The sequence below is a fragment of the Eulemur rufifrons genome, chromosome 7 (genome assembly GCF_041146395.1).
Source record: "Eulemur rufifrons isolate Redbay chromosome 7, OSU_ERuf_1, whole genome shotgun sequence".
In the NCBI taxonomy this organism is placed as follows: domain Eukaryota; kingdom Metazoa; phylum Chordata; class Mammalia; order Primates; family Lemuridae; genus Eulemur; species Eulemur rufifrons.
In genome coordinates, this window is record NC_090989.1 from 52,395,575 (window position 1) to 52,414,021 (window position 18,447).

The 18,447-nt window shown below is 34.0% G+C and overlaps 1 protein-coding gene across 4 annotated transcripts in view; it reads left to right on the plus strand.

Moving 5' to 3' along the window:
* The window catches only part of BBX (BBX high mobility group box domain containing), a 264,448-nt gene that overhangs the window by 107,495 nt on the left and 138,506 nt on the right, over positions 1 to 18,447 (plus strand). For all 4 annotated transcript variants that reach the window (XM_069475077.1, XM_069475078.1, XM_069475079.1 and 1 more), the window contains exon 3: positions 1,742 to 1,815. The gene's annotated coding sequence lies outside the window, so the exon portion shown is untranslated. The remainder of the gene's footprint in view (positions 1 to 1,741; positions 1,816 to 18,447) is intronic.

Sequence of the window (18,447 nt, forward strand, 5' to 3'; positions counted from 1 at the left end):
CATTTTGGGATATATATCCAATTATAGAAACAAATCTCTAAGGTTCCTTGAAGATTAATAAGAGTTTATCCTTGAGCTCCTGGAGGAACTTCTGTGAATGGGATATAATAGAATATTTTATTTCTCAGATAGCATGGGCTCACCTCTTAAAGATAAACAAATAAACAAATCTTTAAAACAAATTAAAAATTAAATGCATACCATAAAAATTAATGGTAGATCGTCCTCTCCCAATTTTGGCAGTACAAATTATATTTATACCAATTTATTTACTTGGCATTTATTTATAGTTATTTATTTACATCATGAGTTTTACTCGTTTATTTTACAATATTTATTTTAATGATTCTGCATACTTTTATGGATTTATGTGAAAAAAAGTATATAAATATGAGATAGTGTATGAGATTTTCTTAAAAGTATTTTTAATATTGCCTATGTTATGATAATTAAGAACAGACTTTTATACTATTTATTTTACATCAGTATTTGGAATTGCATGCTTCCTTCATAAAATATAGTGAAAGCGTAGGCATTTAATTTAAAAGTATTTATATGTGTCCTTTGTAGTTTGCTTCAAAGATCTGGATTTACTCTTTCATCCATATCCTTGTTTTCAAAAATACGGATGAATGAGTAGTATCTTGTGTGAAGCCACATGAGACCATTTAATATTTTATTCATTCTTTCCAGCTTTTGTTTTCGTTAATAGCACTGGGTGACAACTGAATCATCTAATTCTAGATAGGATTACTCAGATGAATCATTACACATTTTTGATATTTAATGTGAAGAGCCAGTTCTTCCATATCAGTGGCTGATTAGGAAAAAAAAAAACTTCAACCAAGCCATAAAATTACTGATAGCATTGATAGAGCCATAAGCCAATAAGTGATATCCAATTTCTACAGTGTGTAACTTACAGATTATAAAGAAATATATTGTCATAATCTGCTAGGGGTAGGAAATTGTCTCTTTTAGTTGAGTGTGCACTTAGTTTTACCGCCGAAGCAACCTAAAAACTAAATGTGTCTCACAAAGAAAATGAAATAACTTTTTAATTCTTAAAAATGATGTGATTTAATCAGAATATATCTATATTTGCGGTGTTATTAATGTGAAATGTTCCATTAATTTGTGCATACACCCTTTTTCTGCTTTTGACCTTTTCTTATATTTACCTCATACCTTGTTAGAAAATAATTTTTTGTTACCCCCTCACCGCAAGCTGCTTTCTTGTTTGTTCATTTTTATTATCTTGCTTCATTCATTATCTTCTAAACATTTAAAAGATAAATCATAAGATATTAACATCTGAATCATAGTTTATCTAGTTGAATCAGGCCATTTAAAATAACTTGAGTCATTTAAAATAACTTGAGTTTAGTCAGGATATCAATTTAACCCCATGTTTTCACATGGGATTTGCTTGTAATTCCGCACTTGATTTTAGCCAAAAGGCCAAGAAGTCATTTCCTGTAGTTAATTCTTAGTCTATGATCCTTTGTCTCAGAATTCCTGTTGAATAATTTTAGTGGCTTTTTGTTAAAGTAGACAATACATGCCTAAGGCCACTTTCTCTAAATAGTATTAGCATAGGGATGTTTGCCTGATTTTGATTATTTGGCTGTTAATTCATTTTATTTAGGGGTTAGTTTGCTAAAGGAGAATGAGTGTCAGCCTTGTTTGAAAGGCCTACCTGACTCACCATTTTGAATGCTTTTCTATGGGTCTTTCACAGAATCCTGCTGCATCACAGAAGCTGGAAGTTCTGATGTTCCATTGAACTCACAATGGAAAGTCTTGACTTGATTGGTAAGAGCTGCACTGAAGGTGCATCTTACTTACTTCTTACCTTGGAAGCAGTGAGGCAGTCAAGAACTATGTGGTATCCAAGCTGATCTCAACTTTTTCCCATCTAATGGATTCACTTCCGTATTGATCAAGGAAGTGTGACCATAATGTATTTTTTCTTGTCAATTTTATAATTTTTTAAAGTGACATTTTAATCTCCATTATCAAGTAAGTTAAATTTTCTTTTAAAATCATGAATTTTAAAAAATTAACTGTTTCAATATCTCTGATTTGTTTCTCTACAGTAGTATGTCATCGGTAAAAGTCTGTTGAAGTCCTAGATATTTAGAGGTTGCATACCTAAATAAATATTAAATTGCTCTATTTCCCAAAAGCTACTTTTTATATTTCTGTTGGCTTTAATTGAAAAACAAATCATTATCAAAGCATTATGAAATCTTTCTTACCTATTAAAAATAATAGAGATGTGTGTAACCGCATTGTGAAATCACTTTAAATATGAAAACCACACAATGAAGAAAAAGTTGAGATTTTAAAATATATATATGTGACAAATTAGTATCAAACTCTGAAATTCACAGATACTATGACTCTTCTTTTGTATGGAAGTTATTTTCAAAGCTGTTTTAGAAATTTTTAAAAAATTCTTAAAACATGGCAACATTTTAAAATTAGTTTTAATAATGGTTACTTAAATGTGTAGAGTTTCCCCAATCTGAGAATAAAATGTATGTTTGCTTTACACATATCTGAATACTTTATGGTGAACTAATGATTTATAAAACTGAGAAATTGGTGTGAATTAAAACTGAGCAAATACAGTACATATTGTTCAATTGCAATTTTCAGGAAAGGAACTTATTCTTTAATTTTACTTTGAATTAAAAATTGAAATTTATTTAGAAAGAAAAATTTTACTTTTCAGATTAAAAATTAATCTGAAATCTTTCCTGTTTTAAAGTGTGTTTGTTAGCATATTAAATCTGTATAGAGTATCTACGTCTACCTTCTTTTAGTTAGTATATGACTGAATGTGGCTTTTATGATATGAGTATAAATATAAGGCCTCTAAACCATTCTCCTGAATGTCATTGTCTAGGATTGTACATATAGTAAAATGTATGCAATTTACTTGAATGTGTATTTATTATAGGATATTTAAACATCAACAAAGTCTTAATGCCAATTAGAAGACTTGGAATTTAATTATCATTTTTCCTCTTTGCTGTGCTGCTTTTTAAGGCATATTTGTTACAAATACAAATTCTGGATTTAAGATGCCAGTCAGAGTACAGTTAATTATGGTTTTACTGAGTCAGCGGAATAGACTATGGAATATTCAAAAATCGATACTGAAATTTCAAATATGTTCTCAATTGCTAATTGAGAGTTAATTATTGTGAGGTTTAAAGGTAATTAAATTTGTGGCAGTACTCTGAATTTGCTAAATATGAATACATATATAGAAAGTAAAGCAGGATACTTTATCTGACCTGTTCAAAAGAACTAAGTCTTGAACCAGCATTAGTATGGCAGTCTTCACTAAGTAGCCATATGATCTATGATTTCTGAATGCTCATCAGTTTATTGCAGGAAACATATTTTGACTATAAGCAGAAATGGACAGAAATTAAAATTACTGATAGAATTTAAGATGAGAGCTTAATTGAAGATGGCTAAGACTACATAATTCTGGCTTACATATATGCTCCTCTTAAATATAGTATTAACTGAGAGATAGAAAAGATGCCATACAAAACCAGGAGTAATTTAGGAAACAAATCCTGGAAGATGTTACTTGGCAAAAGGATGCCAGGGTTCAATAAATCTGGCAAATGTATCAGTCAGCTTAGGCAAAGTTACATTTAAGTATCAGGAGAGTACCCAAATGTTAGTGGTTTATGGCAGTTAAAGTTTATTGCTCATTTATGTTCATGTCCTTGATGAGTCTGCTGCTACTCTGTTCCATGTCCTCTTCATTCCTGGACCAAAGCTAAAGGAGCAACCTTTCTGGGATGTACAAGTCTTATGGCAAAAGGTGAAAAGAGTGATGGAACCATGGCTGTTAACATGACTGCTTGGAAGTGGCATATGTCACTGCCTCTTGTATTTCATTGGCCAAAGCATGTCACACAGTCAAGCCTGTGTCATGGGGGGGTGTGGCCTTGTAAAAGGATCAGGGTAGGGCAAGTTTGATAGGGAGGGACAGTGCATATTTTAACTACCATATCTGCAAATATCTAATTTGATATAGGAAGAGAGAATAAGGAAATGGGTGCTTTGCTTATTCCAGTTGTAATACGATAATTTTACTGGATATAATGGTAGCCAAATGCCTTTGTCTACTTAAGTTTAATTTCAAGAATCATTCTAGAGATAATGAATGCAGACACTGTAGAGAGCTTAACAGTTGTATTCCAGGAGTTTTCTGAGGTACTCCACCTGAGGTCATATTCATCATACTGTGACTTTTTTGCATTATTATCTCCAAAATTACTAGCACCTGAACTCCTCAGCCAATATTAATTTGATTAACCTCGCAGGTATTACAAAACATTGCTACCAGACCAGAGTGGATTAAGACTATATAAAGATCTAGAAGTATATAAACAATGCTTTGATAGTTTATAGTTACTTAAGACTGGGGGAAAGGAACATGCTTAGACATCTTTGTTTTTGTTTTTTTTTTTTAAATATATAATGTCAGGTTAGAAGGCAAGACAGTATGGCAAAGCATGGGTTTTGGATTTAGGGAAATCCTAGTTTGAGCAGTCTTTTTTGTTGTTTGTTAGTTTTTCTTTTTTTTTTTTTTTTTGTTGAGACAGAGTCTCACTTTGTTGCCCAGGCTAGAGTGAGTGCCGTGGCGTCAGCTTAGCTCACAGCAACCTCAAACTCCTGGGCTCAAGCGATCCTACTGCCTCAGCCTCCCGAGTAGCTGGGACTACAGGCATGTGCCACTATGCCCGGCTAATTTTTTCTATATAGATTTTTAGGTGTCCATATAATGTCTTTCTATTTTTAGTAGAGACGGGGTCTCGCTCAGGCTGGTCTCGAACTCCTGACCTTGAGCAATCCACCCGCCTCGGCCTCCCAGAGTGCTAGGATTACAGGCGTGAGCCACCGCGCCCGGCCTAGTTTTTCTTTTTTTTTTTTTTGGAGACAGGGTCTCACTCTGTTGCCTGGGCTAGAGTGCAGTAGCTTCAATATAGCTCACTGCAACCTCAAACTCCTGGGCTTAAGGGATCCTCTTGCCTCAGCCTCCCAAATAGCACACCTAACTAAGATTTTGTTTTTTAAAATGTTTTGTAAAGATGGGGTCTCACTGTTGCCCAAGCTAGTCTCGAACTTCTAGGCTCAACTGATCCCCTGGCCTCAGCCTCCCAAACTGCTGGGATTACAGGCGTAAGGCACCACACTCAGCTGGCACTTTTTAAATGAAAGAATTTGCATGATTATTTGACCTGTCTGAAACTTTGTTTTATTTTAGTATGAGGATAATGATCTCTACGTTTTAGGAGTGTAAGAATTAAATAAAGTAATTCTGTCAAGTGCTTGATATGGTATCTGGCACATAGCACTCAAGAAATGGTAGTTAGAAAAAGAAAAATGTGATAAAAGTTCAAGAACCTTTGATACCCTATAAAATACCCTGATTGACATCTGACAGTGTATATGCATCTAAAATGTGTTTATATATTTATATAAACGTACACTCCCCCCTCAAGGGTTTTTTTAAAAAAAATTGTCCTGAATGCATAAGAACCTATGCATTCTTCTGTAGTTTCATGGAAAATTGAAAGTGGCTTTATCTTTACCACTGAGAGAAAGGGTGACTCCTGTAGAAATGTTAGCTACTCCATGATCCAATAATTCACTTCTTGCCGCTGAGAATTTAGAAGTCACAAGGACAGAGTGATGACCAAGAGTGGATATACTGTATGGCCTTCACTCTGAATAGTAATGAGGTCAGTCAGCATCAAGTTGCAAGAAAATCAAGTCTTAAATAATCTTGAGGGAAGGTACAAGAACAGGAGATGGTATGACTGAAATTTTCTTCACCATGTGGAGCAAATGCTATTTGGTTTCAGAAAGAGTCGGCATTTCTATTTCAAGATCTTTATGTTACTGTTCTCCAATGAAAGTTTAATCAATTTAGATTCCTTAGAGAGTTTCTCTATTGACATTGTCCTTTGGTACTCCCAGAATCAAGTACAACATAGTAATATCTGTTATAATTCAAAGCCTAATGCTGTTTTCTAAAATGACTTTCATTTGTTTAACTTAAAATAGCACAGGTATATAAAAATTATTTTGGGGAGGTGAATTATCAAATTGTTCCAAGCTCTTTTCTTTTAAATGGCTTTTACTTACTCGTTCAGATGGATTATTGGTAGAGTAAAACTACCTCAAAAATCTTTAGGGATTGTATTAGTCTTCTTGGGCTGCCATAACAAAATACCAGAAACTGGGTGGCTTAAGCTAAACATTTAAGTTCACAGTTCTGGAAGCTATAGAAGTCCATGATTAAGATGGTGGCAAATTTGGTTTCTGGTGAGGGCTTTCTTCCTGGCTTGTACACAGCTGTCTTCTTGCTGTGTCCTCACATGGCTTTTCCTCTGTGTGTGCAGAGAGCACGCGAGCTCTGGTGCTTTTCCTCGTCTCATAAGTACACCAGTTCTGTGGGATTTGGGCCCCACCCACGTGACTTCTCTTAACCTTAATTACCTCCTCGCAGGCCCTATCTTGTTACAGTGGGGGTTGGGGCTTCAACATAAGAATTTGGGGGGAACACTATTCTATTAATAACAGAGGTAGTTTTTCTGTATCAAATGATGAAGTGAAAATGTTAAAAAATATTTTCTATGTTATGTAATATATAATCAAGAAATCTGGTTTATTATTGTCTTCTAAGATTCTAAAAATATCTTTGATACCTTTGAGGTGGGAGACATTTGAAATTACTGAATTCATATTTCTTCCACTTTGAAGGCACTGCATGAAATTAAGATTCTTATAAGTGAAGGGATCAAGTCTAAGAACTTCAAAATCAGAGTGATTTATATAATGGGGGAATTACATCATTGTAAAAATTGACTTCCATATGTATTTGTTGTTATCTAGGAATAGAATGTATTTGAAAATTCTATTGAGGAACAAGACAATTACTCTTTTGGGTTGTATCTGTTTCTGTTTACTGTATCAAGCCAATTCACATTTATTTTAAGGCAATATTCTTTTGCTTTTTGAGTCAATTGAGAATTCAAACAGGGAAATGACATATATTTAAGATTTTAGTAAACAGAAAAAAAAAAGATTATGTATTTGAAATAACGCCAGCAGAAGTCCTAAAATCTGGTATAACTATCTACTGTCCTGCCTTTTTACCTACCTTCTCCCCCTCTCCACCCTTTTCCCTTTCTTTCCTCTGGTATCAGCTCTTAAGTTAGGTAACAGTGGTTTGAATTTCTCAAATGATAGTCTAAATGCAATGCATTGCGTTTAGAATGTCTGTGTAGTACTTGTTTCTGTTATACAGTAAGTAGTATACTTTTTCTATTAAGTAAGTTAGTTGAAGCATTCTTGGGATTAATGATGACTAAATAGTGCATTTATTGGTTGAATATTGATGTAGGCTCAAATTTAGTGTCTTTGTTTTATCTTTGGACAATTGTATGTGTATGTGTGTATTCTCTATTATTGGAATAATTTTCAGTTTCTGGCGATTTGGTATCTGTCTAAAACTAAAAATAAAATCAAAAGGAAACAAACCTTTGAGACTTAAACACTTTTGTGCAAAAATAATTTTAAATATATTTATAAAATTTATCTGTTCACCTCTGTGTGTTTATAAACTAAGTGATAAGCTATTGAGCAGAGATCTAATTTTGTGGATGTTGGTTTAGTTGGTTGAAAGGTATTTTAACTCTTTTGTTCACTTTTGACTGTAGTCTTCCCCAAAAGCTATTTATAAAATGACTCAAACTCAAAAACTTTGTATATGATGAATTTTAGCAGTGTATTTCTTCTCAACTGTAGGATCAATCTACTAATTGTGAAATTCACTAGTTAAAGATAGTATAAATATATTCAGGTATGACTTCATGTATTTAATGCTACTCTGAAAGGTGTTAAGTATTTTTATATTGAAGTCTGCGTATATTTCCTCTGATCTCTGTTATACAAGAGAAGTGTGTTTCCCCAGGAAAATAAATGAACGTAATAGGGGTAGAATTGCTCATAACATTTCTCTTGTCAGAATTTTCATGCGTTTTAGTGTAAAATACGTAATGTGCTGCATTTACTGTATATTCTGTGTATACACACACATAAATGTATATAAGTGCATATACATGTTGTTCTTTCATAGAATCTCCTTAGGATGCAAAGGGACTTAAGTTTACACTAGAAAGTCTTATTTTATGCATGGCTGTATTCCCAAAACCTAGTTGCTCGATAAACATATGATGAATTAGTATTATAGGCATTTATATTTCATTAATTCTGCTGAATTTGGTGTTAATAAACATCCTCTGGCCTATATGGAGATAATTGTTTTTCCTAGACTGAGTTCATTGAGAGAGGTGTTCTTGTGCCTTTAAGTTTGCTGTTAGTCCTATAATCAATAAGTGTTAGCTGGCCTGAGAACTTCAGATGAGCCGCAAAAAATTTCTTGGTACTTGTTACCTCGTTTTTAGTATACATTGAATCAGGAAACGTTAGTCTTGTTAGGCTTCTAACAAGTGCTTCTCTTAACACTTCACCAGCGGTGACCCTGTGAGTGGAGCACATGTGAATGAAGGTTGTGAGATTTAAGGTAGGCAAATTGGTCCCGCTGGGGTTTAAGAGATGTAATATGGCACCTGGCTTCAGTTGGCATGTACCAGAAGGTTGACTAAAGTCTACTTTTAGGTGTTTTATTCTGGGGAATATTTTTAGGCTATTTCTGTATTCAAATGGATCTATGAAGATGCTAGATAAGAATGTTGTGTTTTGGTTTTGTATTGATTTTTATAACCTGCTTAGCTTAATTTGCAATTGTTCTGCTTCTGCGATGGCTATATTACTATTCCCACAAAAGAGATAAACTACATAATGATTTCAATGTTCCTTAACATTTACTATAAGCTCATTTATTATCAAAAGTCTCCTCAAGGCAGAAGCATTTCACTTTAGGTAATATTTTAAGGAGTGCACAGATTTCTTGAGAGAGCCAGTGAGATGTGGAGGAGCTAGCTTAGCTTCTAAACAGGGCCTAGCTACCATTTATGTGGTGAGCACTGTCCTGTGTTGTGCAAATAATAGAGACAGTAAAACCTACAAAATGTGAGGTATATCCATGTGCAGGGTAGAATATACCCTTCTGTCCATTGAGACCCTGCTTGGTTGCACATATTCATGAAAACTCTGTCCATGCCCTCAGTATAGTTTTTGAATACCGCTATGTTTTCAGCATTGTCAGAGTTACCAAATCATCAAATAGGTGTATTACAAAGAGTCAATAGAGAAAAGTTTGAGATCAGCAGCTTCTGTCAATCCTCTTAAATACCAAACCTCTTTTTATAGCAATCATTTTGTTGGGCCCTTTGAAGGATGGAAGCATACGGATCATCTTTCAATTCATTTAGTGGAGTGAACATTTAAATCAATGTGATAAAGTTTTCCAGTTTGAGAGTTTAGTTGTTCCTGTTAAAATGATGGGTGTTGCCTTTATTATTCACTTAGAGTTTCACTTTTTAGAGAACATAAATCTTTCTAAGAGGCTGTTATAATATATCTTATCGATAGTGATGGTGTCCCAGTAGTGTCTCTTTTTATGAGTATTTCCTTAATCAGCAAAATCATACAGTTTTTAACCAGTTATTTCCATTGTGCTAAAATATTTTATGCATTGAAGTTTATAATGTGCTCCTGAAAAAAATAATATTTTAGAACTTTTACTTCCAAAAGCTTGTAAATACCCTTATTCTTACCTCTAGACTGTCAAGCGTGTAATGCTCGCTATTGCTTCCTGCAGATTAATATACATAGATGGAAACTTAAGGGTTTCCTTGTAGGAGATGGATTTAAATGTATCACTTTTTTTTGTTTGTTTGTTTTTAAAGCTGTAGGGCCATCTTTTAGAAGGGTGGGCTGTGGAGTCAGATGGACACAAGACTAAACCAAACTCAGCTGTTTACTGTTATTGGGCTGTGGGAAAGTTACTTAGCTTCTTTGGTGAAATGGGGAAAATACAGACCATGTTAAGTTAAGAGTTGTTAAGAGGAATAAAAGTGCTGGAGGGTATAATCCCAACCCAGCACATGGCAAGAACTGTTAAGAGAATGTGTTTGTTCTTAAAATGAGCTGTGACTTTTTTGCTTCTTAGCTGTTCCTTGAAATTTAATGTCAGGCCTGCTGTTGTCTCCACAACAAGGGAAATGTTCAGCCTCAAATTACACATCTTTATTATGTTGAGAAAGTCTTTATTAAATACAAGATAGACTTGCTTTAAATCATTAAGAAAAAATCAATAGCAGTTACTCTTAATATTGTTAGGTATCTTAAAATATTTTCTTACAATCATAAGGATAGAAGTTTGATTTTATTTTAATTGTACTTCCGTTAATTTTGTAATTTTATTAAAGCCCAAACATTAGAAAATATTGGGAGATAAGACAGCTGTCATTCAATGGATTATAGTTATTTAGGAATATTATTGCTGCATACTATTGGTATTAACAAAATTGTCACCCCAAACATGTAAATTTTTAAGCCTAACAGTAAATTTTTATAGTGTAGATAATTTTCTTTAAAGACTAATTATTTTAACAAAACAAGGAGATATAGTTTGAATTCTTAATGAGAATTCATTAAGTATGGGAATTTAAAGTATGAGAGCTTTTTAAGAAATTACTATACCCTGATAACTATAAAAAAACTTAAAAATTGAGTTAGTTAATTCAATCATGACTATACTCTGCTAGTTAATTCACAAATTAGAAAAGACATGCAAAATTTTCCTTAATTTTAAGTCAGTGGTTTAGCATTTCAGGATTAATCGGTTCAAGAGAAGAAAGCATTTTTCTCCATCTGCAGAAAATGCTACCTCTTTGAAAGCACTTACTTTCTAATATTTTTCATGCACATGAGCATAAAAACCAATGTAACATGTTTTCTGTCCCTCATATCAGTAACTATTTGTTTATTAATTTTGAATCTCTCTCAACAATTAATATATTTAAACTTGTCTTGAAGATAATTCAGTACCTTCTAAAAGCTGCTCTGTTAGTATATATGTGTTAGGTGTTTGTGGTCCTTTTCTAGCAATTTCACCTTTTCTTAGTTGAGCATATAAACATCCAAACCGTAAAAAACATAAATTTTAGACTTTAATTATATATTAATACTTTAAAAATTATTACTGTACATTGAGAAATCTAAGCCTGTCCAGCCCACTTGTGAGAGTATTTATGCTCTGGATCATCGTTATCCCTCTCTAATCTTTCTCCCGTTCTCTTCTGTTTCTTTTTAGAAACTGAACTGTCTACGATAATCTCACTGGAAAAATGTTTAGTTGAAAGACGAAGTAATGTATTTCCTGTCCCTCTGTATTTCTAATAAATATTTACTAGAATTACTATGTGCAAGGCAATGTGTTAGACATTGTCACGGTCATATGTGATAATATACAGTAAACTCTAATTAGGCACAAATAAACCTCATAAGAGTTCTGAGGAAGATCCTAAATCCCACTAGGGATATGAAGGAAGACTACAGAGAGGAGGAAATACAGGAAAGTCTGGAAAGGTGAATAGATTCCTTTTGCCAGTTGGATGGGATATATGTAAAGTTAAAACGGGCAACTTTGGTGAAAAGGCAGATAGATGAAAGAGGGTAGAATGTCAGGGTAAGTTTATTCCACCCCCCCCCAACAAAAAGCAGATGAAAATTTTTGAGATGATATAAATGGGATGGTTTGGAAGGAAAAAGAGGTAGGCATTGGAAAGTTTGGTTTAGGGAGCTTTGTCATTATCCTAGATAAGAAGGAATTCATTCTTCCGGTAGGATGTTGACAGTTGTGAATGTGACTATTATGAGAGACGTTATGAAGGTTATACTCTGGATGTATCTTGAAATATTCTGGATTAAGATATTCAGCTCACAAAATCAAATTAAGTCTTTCCAATTTGTAGGGCAAAAAGTAACGCATACTAAGCTTTAAGGATTCCTTTAGTGAAGATTTTCTGAAACACTCTACTATTTAGCGTGTGTATTTGTGTGTGTGTTTAGTAATTGTAAATTTAGCTTTCACTGCATTTCTCAAAGAATATGAATTCTATGTATCTGTTATCTGCACCAATTTAGAAACTACTCATCTACGGAAGTTAGCAATAACTGAACTTGTTTTGAGGGAAGGCAGGCAGTGGAGGGTGTTGAAAAGGAAGTGAGGGATAGATTTTTAATTAAATTAATTTAATTTAATTTCAGAAGAGTGCCAATAAGTGCTACCAGAAGTAAAGAGATAGTAGAAACCGATTTATGGGAGAGGGTGCTACAGCAAGTGTTACAGCACAGCGAGTGGTCCCAAGGACAAACCGAGCGGCACATGGAGAGTCGGAGAATCAAGGTTTATTCGCCGGTGGGCTCAGAGGGGTCTCGTCACCAAATTCTGAGCCCCATCTACCCAATTTTTCCCACTTTTATTAAGTTGGGGTGATCCAAGGGGTGGGGGTCTCAGGTGACTAATGCCTGCCAGCTAAGAGGTTAGTTGATGTGTCAGGTAATAGGTTAATATTATGTTGATGCACCAGGTAATAGGGTAGTTGCTGCACCAGGTAATAGGTTTAGTGTTATGCTGACGAACCGGGTAATAGGTTTAGTGTTATGCTGATGTGCCAGGTAATGGCTTAGTTGATGGGCCAGGTGTTAGGTTAGTATTATGCTAATGAGGGTCTTCCGTAAGGGGTGGGGTCTCAGGTGGCTGCTGTGCTAAGTAATAGATGGGGGTTTTCCGTATCTAGGGTAGGTGAAATTTGGGATGGATTAGATTTGAAACACAGAGAAGATATCCATGTGATTCTGTTTAGGATGTAGTTATAAATTTGAGATGAGTGTGGAATAGATTCAGGCTGAAGATAAAGTTTGAGAGAGAGGTAGATCTGAAACTTTGGAAATTGGTGAAAGCAGATAATATGCCTAAGAACAGAACTTTTGAAAGTACCTACCTATTCCTTGTTAAGGGAAGTCTGAGGGAAAGAAAAACAATCAGATCTGTTGTGGGAAATGCAATAGAGTATAGTGTTATGCGAGATGAGGAAGAGTTTCACAATGTGCAATGTTGAAAAATTCAGAGAAATCTAAATGCTTAAAAATGTTATTACATTTGGATTAATGATTCAGGGGTGAACATACCTTTGGAGAAAGCAGTTTTTATAGAGTGGTCAAGGAAGAAGCTATGTTATATAAGGTTTCCAATAGTCCCCCTATCAGTGCCAAGTTCTTGGTTCTCTTTTTAGCTGAAACTATATGTTGAGTCACTGTCTTCATGGAGTAATCTATAATAATTTATAAATCCACTCCTTGGGAGCCTAGAACTCATCTTCTATAAATGTAGTTGTAATATTCTTTTCTTTAAATATGTTACTGTAGATGGTTTTAAGTCAAAGCTTATCCAGGTACTAATATCATTTCCTCAAATGCACTAGAGTGACTTTCTCCAAAATGCCATCAGCAAACATACTTCTTAAATCCCTCACCCACAGGACTTATATTTATTATAATTGGCATTACGGAGGGATGAATAATGAATTCTCTGTCATTGCCAACTCTTCTTTTACACTAAATATAGTGATACTTGAAATAAGGGCTACTCTTTTAATAAAAATCCTGTAGAAAGCTCTTTGGAGTAGTTGGGCCACCTGCATATGCAGTTTCTAAGCTGAGAACCAGATAGTAGCCATTTGTGTTTTCATCTGCAGAGAATGGTGGTAAAGGTATAAAAGACTCATTCTAGGTAGTAATGATTATAGTCATAAAAACTGCAACTGTTATTTGTATTTTATGTACTAATTTCTATGTGTATATGTATGTGTGTGTGTTTATATTTTTTTTTCCTAATCTTCACAATGACCCTTAGATGTAGATGTCATTATTCCAATTTTATAAATGAGAGAACTGTGACTCAGAACACTATAAATGAATTGTCTGTGCTTCTTGACTAAGTAAAAACAGAGCTAGGAATCAAATCCAATTTCTGACTTTCAAAGATTATGTTTTTTACATGGTCTGTGTAGTTTTATGATGCATTTGAAATTTGAGCTGTAGTATCCTTGATGGCAACTACTCACCCCAGTTTGGGAGCTCAGGGCCTCATTACTTTCTTCCTCTTTTCCACCAACGCCAGAAGAAGTGATCACTACTTTTCATATTGCCATATGCCATTGTTGATTAAGTCAGGCAGTGTTCTTTATATTTAATACTGTTACATATATTTAATCTTCACATCAGTCTGATGAGAATTAGGCATATTTTCCCCCACATTTTATTATGAAACTCATATACCTACTACCTAGACTTGGACATTAACATTTTGTTATATTTATTTTATTACATATCTATCCATTTCTCTATCCCTTATCAATTCAACTGAATTTGTGATGCATTTAAAAGTAAGTTATAGACATCAGTCCCCCTACCCCTAAATACTTGAGCATGTATATTATTAACTAGGGTTCAATATTTATGTACAAGTTTTTTCTTTTGATGTAAAATCTATATTCAGTGAAATGCACAAATCTTAAAGGTACATTTTCTAAGTTTTAATAAGTAAGTACACCTGCGTAACCCAAATCCCTATCAAGATATAAAACATTATTATTGGTAGGTGCCTCTTTTTATTCTCATTTTTTAGATGAGGAAACTGAAGCACAGAGAGGCTAAATAATCTGCCTAAGGTTACGCTGCTAATACACGGCTGAGCTGGAATTCAAACTCAGGCAGACTGGTTTCCATTCGTGTGCACAATGTAATGTTTATTTATAATGTAAGTATGTAGACATAGAGGTGGGTAACACTGGGTTTAGTGAGAGTAGAAATGCTGTTCTAGAAATGCATAAGTTGCTCACAAGGGGTGTATAGCAGGAGAAATTAAGAGGGACGCTAATATGATAGAGAAGTTCCTATCATCGAAGTACTAGGGCAAATCTCTATGTAATACCTGTCTTAACTGGCTTCCTGTTAAGCCAGTTAATGTTAATGTTTCCACACATATTGGTGAAGCGATAGTGAATTTCCTAATGATGACAGTGAGGTTCAGGAAAATCCTAAAGTCCCACTTGAGCTATTAAGGGCAAATTATGTTCAGTATAGTTTTGTATTAAGCACTTTTTGCTCCATTATAATTAATAGAAAATTGTTCATCTATATGTGGCATATAGAGTATCACTCATTCTTGATACCCCAGACTCCAAAATAATAGAATTGACCAATTTGGGATTTATAAAGTTATGAAATTTGTGAAGTTTTTAACAAGGAAACTGAATAAAATTCTTTGAGCTTTCCAAATAAATTGCATTAAAATGTAAGGATCAGAACAGATCACATTAAATTTCTTTTTTTCTGGTTTGCAGTACTTAGGTGGACCGTCCTGATGAAAAGGAATTGTTGAACTCTAAATTTTCTTTCCTGCATTGTGTTCATACCATATACCATACCTTAAAAGTAGACCAGTATTCTTTGTTAACCACTCAAATGATAAAAAGGCAGCCCTCATGTAATTTTTAAAAAATCTTAAGTATTGCTCAAAAAGCAATTAAAAAAAAAAAAAAAGTACATAGTTAACAAAACCTAGCCAGTCACTAGAGGGCAGAGCAGTACTGTACTTTATGCCTTATTTGAAAATTTCTGTGTTAAAAATTGCTGAACATGATGGAAAATACATTGATACACAGTTAAATGGGAATGTCTTTGTGTTCTTATTGTCTTGTTTTACTGTGAAATCCAATAACATGCTTAAACTTGTATCAAAGGAGCTTTTCTGGCAATTACATTGATTGCTTCCAAAAGGGCATGGTTATTTAGAAGAGTATAAGTATCCCTCAAGAGAAATACTAATGCTTTTAAAGAGCAGTACATTAAATAATTTCTGCTCTATAGAGTACCCTGAAATTGGATTGCAGTGTAGACTTTAGGTGAGACATTAGGAGAGCACAAGTAAATGAGACCAGATCTTTATTAGTACTTAGCTCTAAGAATTCATTGAAATGTGGAACATCCATTCATCTTTCTGGTCAGCTGAAATGTGTTGAATCATTAAGAATTTGAAATTACAAAGTTGTAGAAACAAATGAACTAACTCTAGCTCCTTTTTTAAATGTTAAAAATTTTGTCAAGTGACTGTTCATTGCTGTCCTGAAGTTTCTATTATTCTGATATTTTCATTCTGATTTATTTTTTTCTGATATATTTTTAAATATCCTAGTGAAACCTGAGTAATTTAGGGTGCCATGAGGTAGAAAAGTTTTATCCTGAATTATGTATAGTTTCAATTTTATTTTATAAAAACAGTTTGGATTTATATAATATCCATTTCTAATAGGAACAACATAAGTTATCAGAAAAAACACTGGATTTTAGAATTAGAAGATTTGGGGCCTCGATTATCATTTACTTGTTAGTGACCTTGGGCAAGTCACATTACCTCTCTGACCTCCATTTTCTAAATTATAAAAAATATTTCCTTACTTAAAACTGGGTTGTTTAGAAGATTGTGTGGGAGTATCATAGATGAAAACTTGTGAAGATGAATTTTAATGGGTAAAGATATAAGCTTAGAAAAATGTTAATAACTTTGGAATGGTTGATTCTATCATAAATTTAGTAACATGAGGGCACCTATTATTTGAGTAAATAGTACTAAAAATATGGTTTCAAAACCAAAACCCAAGTTCAGATTGCCAACTTCCTCCCTGTCTCTGAGTTTCTCTGGCTGCTTAATCTATTAACTTCTGATTCTTTCACTCCTTTCAACTCTTTCTTTCCTCTGTTTATTTCTATGTTTCCTCTCTCTGTGTTTCTCCTGACTGTCTCTGGTCTCTCTCTGTGTTTTTCTTGTCCCAGGTACCCTCAGGAAGACCCCAAGCCTCTAGCGGTACCTGGTATCATCTCCAGCATGTTATAGATGTGGAGGATTCACTGGGATACTGAGAAATACCAGAAGCGAATTGTTCCACGGTAGTAAGTCAATCAGCATTTATTAAGTGCCTAGTGTTCACAGAGCACAGTTGGTGATAACTTTGGGGGAAGAAGAATGAGTTAGGTCACAGGGCAGAAGAAATAAATCTGTAAACCCTTCTCAGTGGTTCTTGCAGGCTGGACAAACATGCAAATGAAAACAACAGCAACAAATTAAAAAGCCAATAAATAATTATATGAATGAGTTGTGTTGTATGTGTGCTGAAGGGGCCCAGGGTTAATGGAGTAGAGAAAGCCAGATGGTATTAATCAAGTTTCTTGTATGAGTTTCAAATTAGGGTTTGAAATATGGTTGGAAGGGAGATGAGGAAAGAGGGTGGAAGTGAGTAATTTCTGTGGGGCTTGGCGAGCCTCTTTTCTTGCCTGTGAGGGGATCCTTGAAGGCGGAGGGGAGTGAAAAGAGTGCTGAGTGTCAGCCCACCGACACCTAACTTCTCTTAAACTTCCAGTCTTAGAGAAATTTAGGTTATGAAAAGAAGTACAGCCAAGTTGAAAATTTCCATAAACATAATTGGTATCTGTTGCCAGTTTTAGAATTTATAGAGTTTATGTGTAATTATGATTATAGGAAGTAATAAAAAAGTACTGTGACATAAAATTAATATAAACTATTAGACCATGATTCAGAGGTGCATTTTAAATGCTGAGATGAATTGAAATAGTAAACCACAGTATGGTAAGTCTTTTATTTTCACTTTAGAAATTTATTTTTGCTCTAGTATTTTAGACAGTAGATGTAGCATGGTTTTCAGATTTGGATATCAGAGTTGGATGTGGTTTGAATCCCAGTTCTGCTGGCTATGTAACATTGGGCAATTTACTTAGCAGCACTGAATCTCAGTTTCCTTATGTGTAAACTAGAGATGAAAATATTTCCCTCAAAGAGTAGTGCAAATTAAAAGAGAGAATTTTGTAAAGTCCTGAATACATGGTTAGGTACTTGTTACTTGCAGATTCTTAAAAATGCCTTTTAAATAGTTAAATGTAGTGTTATTTCTGAGAGCTTTCTTAAAAATAGGGGTAGCCCTGTAGTATTTAGAATATACTGTGTGTATGAGAATATTTATAGCATGTAGAGAAGGTACAAAGAATGGCATTAACATGAGTAAATGAGTACCTACCACTAGCCAGGATATAGAACATTGCCAATAGCTTGGTAATAATAGTCCTCTCTGTGCCCAGCCCATATTCCATCACCTCTCTTTACCCCCATCGCAGTCCTGACAATCCTGAATGTTGAGCTTATTATTTCCATGTTTTTCTTTGTAGTTTTTCACATATTTACACACCCGCTACAATAAGTTTTGGCTGTTTTTGAATTTTATATAAATACAATACTGTTTATTTTCTTCTGCAACAGCTATTTTTCCTGTTCAACATATTTGTGAATCATCCTTGCTT